This window comes from Oryzias latipes, chromosome 2, assembly GCF_053564925.1.
Source record: "Oryzias latipes strain Hd-rR chromosome 2, Olatipes_Hd-rR_3.1".
NCBI lineage: Eukaryota > Metazoa > Chordata > Actinopteri > Beloniformes > Adrianichthyidae > Oryzias > Oryzias latipes.
The window spans coordinates 38,018,828-38,028,740 of record NC_136238.1 but is presented as its reverse complement, the minus strand read 5'-3'; the positions used below and the strand labels follow the sequence as shown (position 1 = coordinate 38,028,740).

At 38.2% G+C, this 9,913-nt stretch overlaps 1 long non-coding RNA gene across 3 annotated transcripts; it reads right to left on the bottom strand.

Annotated features, from left to right (window-relative positions):
* Positions 1-1,928: 1,928 nt before the first annotated feature.
* LOC144988166 (uncharacterized) lies at positions 1,929-9,206 on the bottom strand. 3 transcript variants are annotated; one of them, XR_013651996.1, is made up of 4 exons: positions 5,684-9,206; positions 5,223-5,395; positions 3,887-4,336; positions 1,929-3,803 (listed from the first exon to the last, which is right to left on the bottom strand). It is a non-coding gene; the product is annotated as an uncharacterized LOC144988166 (long non-coding RNA). The 3 variants fall into 3 exon arrangements; XR_013651994.1 differs by having other exon boundaries at positions 1,930-3,803; positions 5,223-5,389; positions 5,684-9,205; XR_013651995.1 differs by having other exon boundaries at positions 1,930-3,803; positions 5,223-5,358; positions 5,684-9,205.
* Positions 9,207-9,913: the final 707 nt, after the last annotated feature.

The following is a 9,913-nucleotide window of genomic DNA, read 5'->3' as shown; positions in this document are numbered from 1 at the left end:
TGAATCCAGATGTTGGAAACACAGACGTCCTACAGCAGGGCTGCTCCTTCCTGCTCTATGACGGGAGGCGCAGCTGCGGCCCAGAGTTGATAGTTAGAGTGAAAAAGACTCCCAATCACCTGTTAGTGTGATTCAGCCAGCCACCGGCGAGTTGCGCTCCCCTCTCGAGTTTTTTGACTTGTGTTCCAAAGACTACCGCAAAGAGGTGTGGCCGCAAGCGTCTTGCAGCAGAGGGCGGTGGTCACGTGCGCATCGGGTCTGCTGTGTCGGAGCAAAGAATTGTGGGAAATAATCTCCATTGCCTGCTTTTTTCGAAATTGGTTTGAGCACGGATGTTTGTTCTACCTAATTCCTTTTCATGTGCCTGTTTTACGTTGTTTCACTCTGAGGTATTCTTTTTTTTTTTTTTTTTTTTTTTTTTTGCACCATAAGTGTGAAGAGCAAATAGGAGGAAGACATTCTTAAGAGTCTGATGTGTCAAAATAAAAGCATTAAGTGTCAGCTGCTGAAGCAATTTCAAATTAAAAGCTTCAAGCTTCCTCTTTGAATATAGTATGTAGCACATTATGTGTAACGCCTCAGGCACGGCAAATGCCGCCCCCTATGAAGTGCCGCCCTGGGCGACCGCCCACATCGCCCATATCAAAAACCGCCACTGCCTGAACGTCTGGAGGCTCTGAGTCCGAGCGGAGCTGCAAAGACACGAGCTGCAGCTCAGAAGAAAATGGTTTGATACCAAACTGGGGGGTTGGAGACACTTTTGGATTCATCTGGAAAGCTGCTTCACACCCAACGGGATTCACATGGTGGGCGTGGCCACTTTCAATGTTAAGTCAAGGGAACAGACGCCATCTGAGGTCCTGCGGCGCCATTTGAGTGGTGGGCGTGGCCACTTTCAATGTTAAGTCAATGGTACAGACGCCATCTGAGGCCCTGCGGTGCCATTTGAGTGGTGGGCGTGGCCACTTTCAATGTTAAGTCAATGGTACAGACGCCATCTGAGGTCCTGCAGTGCGATTTGAGCGGTGGGCGTGGCCACTTTCAATGTTGAGTCAATGGTCCAGACGCCATCTGGGTCCTGCGGCGCCATTTGAGCGGTGGGCGTGGCGTGAAGGTCTGGCAGCAGCGTGACGGTTTGAGTGACAGCGGGTAGAAAACCCATCAATCTAGTGAATGGATCCATGGTTCTCCTGAACTTCCATTCATTCTCTTCACCTGCTGGTTCCCTTTGGGGGCAGCGGGGTTTCAGGAAGCGTCCTGCCTGCTGTTGGCCAAAGGCGGCTTCACCCTTCAGTCTGCTGCAGGGCCCATGGAGCTGGAGCATTGATCTGGCTATGCGGCTCCAGGAGGAGAGCTGGCGGCCAGACAAAAAGTGTATTTATGCAGTGAGGAGCTTTACTACCATAAATTTAAAACGTTTGTAATCATTCTCTGTGGATTTTATCAAAAGGATCATGAATGAATGAAACTTTATTCATACAACACTTTACAACTCCTTGAAGGTACCAAAGGGCTTCACAATAAAATAGAGATCTAAAATGAGAACAAAAGTTTTAAACTAAAAACTCTAGAATATTCTGTTTTAGAATATAATTTTCAATCCAAATATTTTCATCTACATTCCATGTTATATCATTTTCACTCCATGCATCTGCTCCTGGTCCGGCCCTTCCATCCAATTTTAGAACCCAATCTGGCCCGCCAGTTAAAATAATTGCCCCCCCCCCCCCCCCCCCCTGCCCTAGGGTCCTGTGTGTGCACGTCTGACCAGCATCAACCTGTTATTTCTGTTGGTTCTGATCCATAAAGGTTTTTAATTACCATTTATTTGTCATTAGTGTTCAGAGTTCATATACTTTTGCATTTTTCAAGAGGTTTTCTGAACTTTTTGAGCTTTTCCAGTCTTGTTCTACTGGTTTTCTTGGAGTTTCTACTGTTGCTCCATGTGACCCAAAGGTCTCTATCTGCTTGTCGTTTTATTGGGATTGAGCAAACAAAAATGCATACGATTTTATACATTTTTCATTGGGATTGATGTAGAATAAGAGTTGGGTCAAAACAACCTGCAACATTTAAACTATTTCACAAGGAAAGAGAGACACACGGACAAAGGTACCTTTACGAGGAGAGCAGACAGAGATCTACCCAGAAAACAATCTCTCTCCAGTCTGGCGAATATTCTGCTGCCTCCTCTTTTAATAAATTGATTTGGGTTGTCCCTAAGTTACACATGCGCTGAGCTCTAAGGAGGGGAAACAGATAAAAACACAGCTGCAGCGCTATCAGAAAGCATTTATTACAACATGTCCATCCTTCCGCAGTCTTCTCAAATCATCTCTGGACCTGCAAAGCCGTTTCTCACAGATAAACTAACACAGAGCGTCCCTCAGAATGCTGAAAAGACGCAAAGATAAACATTTTCTCCCAAGGGTGTCACCTCCACCTTCCTGTGAAACAGATTTGGACACACACAGACACTTCTGCAAACATGATTAAATCACCTATATAAATTTACAGCTAGGTGATGCATAAAATAGGCAAATATGAGATAACCTATATACATCATTACAACAATAAGGGAGCTTTGTTTATAAAAGTTGAAGGCTTTTATCCTCACGCCAGAGTGGGGGATATTGTTGAAAATGTAAATATCCTTAATCTTGGACTGAGAATTCATTGCTGGTTCTCACTGCATTAATGCTTGTTTTATGAAATAATTTTTTTGCAGGTTCGAGGGAGGTGGGCACTGAGCAGAAACAAATGACTCAAAGACTGCAAGCTAGAATAAAATGTGTCTTTTTATTCCCCGCTTCAAAACAGTCATACAACATAACACAGGAGTTTAAGCCATGCAGTTTCAACAGAAAAGATTCATTTGCCCCTACCGTGACACACGGACTGGAGAGCCAACAGTCCCGATAGAGTGGCTTGAAACAAACTCCGGCTGGGCGTTCGTACGTAACCCCGAGCAGACTCTGAGTCAAATTAGGATTACCTATCTTATATATTCTTTGATGCAAAGGTCAGCCCGCAGGGATGGATGGCCAGTCCCTCCCCGCAAGCTCACCCTGCACGTAGGCTAATCATAAACATGTCAGAATGCCTTCTACAGAGCACTCCCTTTTACGGAGAGAAACTTTATATTAAACATTCCTTCTGGGGGCCAGTCATACAAACACCATAAACATGTCACCATATTCTCCTTTTTTGGTGTTAGCTATAGAACCTTATTTAAGAGTTTACATAACATTACAAAAGAGTTTGCATAAGTATTCCTTTTTTGGATGGTCAGCCACAGAACATTTTATAGAACACATCTTTAATGCAGGGCAGAAGGCTCCCCCCCCTACCTACAGTGCATTATCCATCTCAATGCTAAATAAAAACATGATTGAATAAATCCTTAAATGATCAAAAACTTTATTTCAAACAGAATAACATTTATTAAAAAACATTAACATCAATTTCAGAAAAATACTTAAACATAACTTAATACAGCATGTTTTATCACATTCAACATTATATAATTAATAAATACAATCAATACAAAATAATAGTAAATACTATTTTGAATAAAATACATAAGAATAAATACTATTTTAAATATGATGAATCATAATTAATAATAGTAACAAACACCATTTTATTTTGTTACATTTGATGAAAAAAAGGATTAGTTGAAGAGAAGTGAGAGAAGTTATTTTATGTACAAACACACACTCAGAAGTACATACTTGGTGTCATCGAAGCTGCCTCATTGGAACATCATTCCTCCCACTCTTCATCCTCCTGATTGCAAATTCCTAATGAAGACAGTTAATGTGTAAAAGATTACATGTTCTGTTAAGGCAGATTGTGAGCATTTACATGACTTGTACATCCTTACCTCCAAGACCTTTCCCTCAAAGGTAAGGAGGGGTTGACCTTCCACCTATTTCACACTTATCAGGGATCTGACCACTGATGGAGGATCCAGGGGTCTGTATGCTTCCTGTTCCAGAACAGGAGATGTCCAATAGAAGGCCGTGTGCTTTGTGGGGAGAATGTGATGGGGGGGTATGCTCCCTGCAGCCTACACCCTTTCATTATACAACGTCTTCCCACAGACACTTTGGAGGCCAGTTCCTCGAATAAGGTCATCTTTTCTACAGAGTGACCGTCTGTAATGACTATCACTTTATTATTTATGGTAGTTTGTGGGGCAGCTGTAATGCTGGAAAAGTCCCAGGTAATCACTTTGGACTTTTCCTTCTCCCTTAAAATGCAGATGTGCAGCGGTGGGGGTGCTGCATATGGGCCCCTCTGTCTGGTGTTAATCACCTGTCTCAGTGCCATTCTGAGATGAGAGAAAAAAAGAAAAAGACATGAAAAGTTACCCAGCAATGTCCTTCAGTTATAACTACATAAATTAAAATAAGTTGTTACCACTCAGTTTAAAATAAGAGTCAAGCTTCATATTATTGATAAAAAAAAATCTCTTCTGAAAAAGAAAAAAAAACTACTTTGTAGTTTTAGGGCCACACACAAAAAAAAGGAAAATTACGAGATTTAAAGTCTTAAAGACTCGGCTTTACTTCTCTCAAGCAACATTTCCACTTTTTTCTCGAAAACGTATTACTTTATTCTAGACATTCCGTCTTTTGTCTCAATATTTGGCCTTTTTTTTTCCCTGCAAGTGTGGAAAAAAACAATTTAAAAAAAGACCTTTCATAATTTTTTTCTCATTGTAAACCTGCCTACCTAAATAACCCTAGGTCAGAGGTCAACTAAGGTCTCAGTATGAACTTATTTCATTCTACATAAGATTCCTACAGGAGGAATGCAGTAATAATTACTAACTACTGTCCCGACCCACAACGCTGATTAAATTATATAAAGGACAATGCCCTATATTCTAGTTTTAATAAGTTCAGTACACATCAGTAAAAAAAAGAAAAAAAAATCAACATAAACACATGCTAAGAAGGAAATTCAATCGTGGATTTGGTGACTAAAAATATAAATAAATGCGACAAAACCTGTAAGATCAATAAATCACAGACTAAAATAATTAATCAGTATTTCTTAGTAAACCTATGTTAGATCCAACAACACTCTAAACCCAAAGTCCTTAACTTCTGACATCTCAGAACAAACATTTTGCAAAAACATGAAAGAAAACTCCAATGGATGGGTGGGAGAAAAACTGTTGGAAGAAAAAACTTTGAAAAAATGTTACCTACTTGCACATCCTGAATGAGAGATGCAGCTTTACAGCTCTGATTACAACAGTGAGTCTGGGGAGACAGGTGAGCGGGATTTCAGGTGAGGCCACAGCACCAGCGTGGATTCACCGTAGATCCAGAGGGATTCAGTCCACTCCATGAAGCAGTCGGGGAAGAAAAAACAACTACTACTACACACACGTGTCAGGCAGTTAGCCAACTCCAGCTTCTGTACTTGCATCAACGTAAAAAAAAATATATATAGCACATCAACAAGAAAATCACACATTTTAAATTGTTTTTTTTCCTTATAATAAATACAGAAACAAGTTGAAGTAATTACAGAAACATATAAGCAACCTTTCTCCTCTTGGCTTCATAAGGCGCTAGCATGCTAGCTCGTTAGCTTGCTAACTCGTCCAACTTGTTAAAACTCGTCCAACTTTTTAAAAAAAACTGAAAAACAATCTTCAACTCACCAGGATATGTCTTTAAACACAACTCTGTTTGAAAATCTTTAGAATCCTCCTTTAGTGTCGATTCGTGCCAAGTTCCTATTTCTGTATGTGTTCCAGAAACACACTGATGTCCTCTCATCTCACCTTGTCGTCGCAGATGGAAAAACTAAAAGAAGAAGCTTCCTCCTTCCTTGACGCTTCAGGAAGCGTCTCTCAAAAAGGGTGTCTCCCCCTAGTGTCTGAGTAAGGGTACTGTATGTAAGATGCATGAGTGAACATCTAAAATTAATCAGGGTTAAAGGTCCGTTGTAGAAAACAACTAGAAAACTAAATGTAACTTTTTGAAATAACGTTAATAGACATTAAATGTCAATTTCTATAAGAAAAATATTAAATGATGAATTTTTAACCATATTCGTACATCTTTGTCTTTAACTGAAGTGACTTCATGTCCGCTCAGCTTCTTTTTTCTTTTTTCTCTTTTTTTTCTATTGAACTTTAAACAAACGCATACACATAATAACAACATAAAGTAGAGAGAAAAAACAAGAACAAATAAAAAAAACATAAAATAATAGAATTGTAGTTTACAATACTAGGGATTTTCATACAGCATGTATTCTTCAATGAAAATACAGTTTTATTGCATTTTTGTTTTTCATCAATGTCAGAGATTTAAAATATAAACTGATTTCTTTATGAAATGTATTGAATAATGGTTTAGTTTTTAAGAATCTGCACTTATGAATGAAAAATTTCCCAGATATTAATAAGGTATTGAATGTCAAATCAAATAGATTATCACCAGAAACTACTCCAAATAATATAATGTGCTTTTGTAATTGAATATAAAATAGGAAAGGGAAACTTTGAAGAGCACCAAAAAAAGAAAACCTCCCAAAAGCTGTAAACATACATACATTCAAAAAACAAATGATCAAGTGTTTCAATATTTATATCACAAAAAAAAGTTATTTTCTGGAAAACCAAAACGTATGTGTAATAGTTCTTTGCACGGATAGACTGCATTCATTATTTTAAAATGGATTTCTTTGTATTTTGGGAAAATTGGATATTTAATGAACTGAGACCTCAACTTGCTTATTTCCTCTCTTGTGTAATGCTGACATAGAATGATTTTTGTCAAATGTTGGAAACAGTTCTCTAACAAATAAAGATCGTATAAATGAGTTTGGAAGTTTTGAATTAACCGGTCGACCATCAAACAACAGGGATGGAAGCTGAATTTGAACATTATGAACCAAACTGGAGGACATTTGGATCAAAGTCTGAGGGATTGCTTTGATCACATCATTGTATTGTTTTCTATCATTCAATTTAAACTTACTGGAAAAAGTTTCAAATGAATTAATGTTTCCATTATCATTCATAATATGTAGTAATGACCAAATGCTGTTATCAATCCAATTTTTGTAAAATATTGATTTGTTTCTACATAAAATGTACCGACAGTTCCATATGGGAGTATTGTGTGGACTAAAGTTATGTTTGTATATGAGTTTCCAGTACAGTAACACCTGCTGATGATAAGTAGAAAGTTTAATAGGAAGTTTTCTGTAATCAAAATCACATTTTAGAAGCAACTCAATGCCCCCTAGATGAGAGAAAACGTTTGAAGGAATATGACATTTCTTTCATTTTGCAGAAAAGACATAAGCCAATTGATTTGAATCATACCATCCAAACTTTCAAAGTCTATGGCTTTAAGTCCACCTGCACTGTAATCCTGAATTATTGTTCCTTTTTTATGTAATGGGTTTTGTTTTTCCAGATGAAGTTGAAATTGGCCTGGTTTATTGCTTTCCTTGCAGATTTAGGAATTGGGAGTGAATATGCTGGATAAATGAATCTGGATAAACATTCTAATTTAGTTAAAAACACTCTGCCCAGAATAGAAATGTCTCGCTGTGACCACATGTTTAGATTGGCTTTACATTTTTCTAAAGTTTTCCATAAGTTCATTTCCTCCATTGTTTTACTGTCTTTGGTGATATGAACACCAAGATATTTCACAACAGTCCTAACAGGTATGTTATGAAGAACTGACTGATCAGAATGGTGAATTGGCAACAATTCACATTTGCCGAGATTTAGTTTGAAACCAGATGCTTTAGAGAAGAAATCCCCGGTCTGAATGATCTCTGGTATTTGATGACTGTCCTTCATGAATATGGCCGTGTCGTCTGCCATCTGAGGGATGGCTAACTGTTCTCCCAGAATATTAAGTTTACCGAAACCAGAGTTTTTAATAAGTATTGATAACATTTCTGTTGCTGTTATAAAAAGTAACGGTGAAATTGGACAACCTTGTTTAATTCCTTTGTTAATTACAAACCTGGGAGAAATGCCATTTGGTAAAATAACTACACTGTTTGTATCGTTATAGATTGTTTGAACAAAACTTATGAAATTAGGTCCAAATCCAAATATTTCTAAAGTCTGAAACATAAATTTGTGTTCAACCGTGTCAAAGGTTTTGAAGAAAGCTAAAAATAATATTAAGCCATCATCTTCAATTAAATGATTATAGTCAATCAGATCAAGAACTAACCGGATATTATTGTGAATTGAACGTCCTTTTAAGAATCCTGATTGTGTGTCTGAGATGATCTGATTCAGTCCTGTTTTTAATCTAGATGCATAAATGTTGGTTAAAATTTTATAATCACTATTAAGGAGTGATATTGGCCTCAAATTATCAATTAGTCTGGCGTCTTTTCCTGGTTTAGGAATCAGGGTGATGACGCCCTGCTTCATGGTAGTTGGAAGGATGTTCAACTCAGAAATTTCCTTTCTGACCAACAGAAACTGCTCCTTCAAGTGATCCCAGAAATGTCTGTAAAAGTTAATAGTAAGCCCATCAGATCCTGGAGATTTATCTAAAGCTAAACTTCTCATGGCTTTTTCTGCTTCTTCCATAGTGATTTCTGCTTCACACACTTTTTTAAAGTTTTCATCTACTTTAGGAGCCAAATCCTTGATGTGATTAAAGAAGCGCTCAGCATCCTGAGAAGAATAAGAGGAAGAGTACAACCCGCTGTAAAATTGGAAAATTTCTCTCTTCATTTCCTCCATATTTGTACTTTCCCTGCCATTAATTACTAATTTGTTAACAGCATTTTTCTCTTGTCGCCTTTTTTCTAGTCTACAGAAGTAAGCCGAACTTTTCTCTCCCTCTTCAACCCATTTAGCTCTGGATCTAATAAAAGCACCTTTGGCTTTAGAGACGTACATGTTATCCAGCGAGGTTTGCAATAATGAAAGTCTCTGTTTCTCACCTTCACTCAATAGAGATTTACAACAAATAGAGTTAATTTCTCTGATAATTTCCATGTCTTTTTGTTTACCATCTTTACTCAATCTTTTGCTGTGAGTTATGGAGATTTGTCTTGCTTTGAATTTTAAAAATTCCCATTTCTCCCTCTGAGTGGTAAACTGTCTGTCTTTAGTTATCTTTTGGATTTCATTTATAATCGCTTGAGAATAAACTTCATCCTCTAATAGACTAAAGTTGAACTTCCAGTAACCTTTGTTTTTAGGATTATTGCGAGGTTAAGGACCCCGAGAACATCCGGCTGAAGGAGGAGGCAAGATGGCGGAATGAACGAACGTACTTTGCGGGCTCCGGTGTAAGAGTTTTTTTTTCTGTCCTTGTTTGTGAGTTTTTTTTGCATTCTATAACCAAGAACACTGAAATTTTTTCTAAGTTTCTATTTAAAGTTTGTGAGAGGAATCGCGGACTACCGTAAACTTGTTTTTTTCTTCCTTTTGAAAATCGAAAGTAAGCTAACCGAAATGCAAATGGACGAGCACGACTATTATTCCCAGTCCGATATTCACGAGATGACTGAGGAAGCTGTTGAAGTCACTACAGGGGATGGAGAAAGGTCCAAAGAAAAGTTAGTGAACCTTGCACACACTCCAGTCAAAGCACCTCATCCTAAAAAACAAAAGAAAGGGAGCGGGCAGAACGTGTACGATGAAAGTATGTTTGAAAGAATAATGGAAGCCGTGGCCGCCCTGACGGAGAAGGTCGACATGCAAACGGCCAAAATGGATGAGCAGACAGCCCTACTGAAAAAGTTTGATGAAAGAATTGATGCCAACTCAGAAGCTATAAAAAGGAATAAAGGAGTTCTAGAACATCTGGAGAAAAGAGTGGCTGAACTTCAAGGAGACAACAAGCGGCTAAGGGAAGCGGTGGCTGAGCATGCTCGCTACAAACGGAGG